Source organism: Arachis ipaensis, chromosome B03 (assembly GCF_000816755.2).
Source record: "Arachis ipaensis cultivar K30076 chromosome B03, Araip1.1, whole genome shotgun sequence".
In the NCBI taxonomy this organism is placed as follows: Eukaryota; Viridiplantae; Streptophyta; class Magnoliopsida; order Fabales; family Fabaceae; genus Arachis; species Arachis ipaensis.
Window position 1 is genome coordinate 3,666,706 of NC_029787.2, and position 596 is coordinate 3,667,301.

The 596-nt window shown below is 24.0% G+C and overlaps 1 long non-coding RNA gene across 1 annotated transcript in view; it reads right to left on the reverse strand.

Annotated features, from left to right (window-relative positions):
* LOC107634114 overlaps window positions 150-596 on the reverse strand; it is a 1,247-nt gene continuing 800 nt past the window's right edge. Inside the window, exon 2 of the long non-coding RNA XR_001618770.2 lies at window positions 150-448. This is a non-coding gene — a long non-coding RNA (uncharacterized LOC107634114). The remainder of the gene's footprint in view (window positions 449-596) is intronic.

Consider the following 596-nt stretch of genomic DNA (forward strand, 5'->3'; position numbering starts at 1 on the left):
TATTGCTAACAAGATTTCTATAAATTTTTCTTTAAATACAAGTATAGTTATATTTCTATACAAATAACTGAAATTACTCATCTATATAATAGAATGGTCAACTATTTCTCCATCAATATAATTAGAGAATTTATATGCTAGTTTGATTCTATGTAATAAACAACATCTATTTTATTTTATTACAACATTTTATTACTCTATTTATTACAACAATTCACTTATGGTACACAGACACATACACATCACTAGAAAGGATTATTCATACAACTGAACTTATTAGACAACTTCCAAACATAGGTAGAGGTATTAAGATGTGCCATTTTATTATATTTGCTGGTTATTTTGGTAGCAACTATTGTCTATATATAGTGTATAACTGAGCCAATAGACTTGAAGTCCAAAACATTATATTAGAATGTTTATTTAAATTTCATCAACTCTAACAACCCTGTGACAAAAGAAAAAGGGGTCAAAATAAGAGGTCTTAGAGTACAATTATTGTGAAATAATACATTTTCTTTTTAGTAATAATACAGTTCTATAAATTTGAATTATAATAAAAAAAATATAAAAAAGTTTAATATTTATGTTGTACA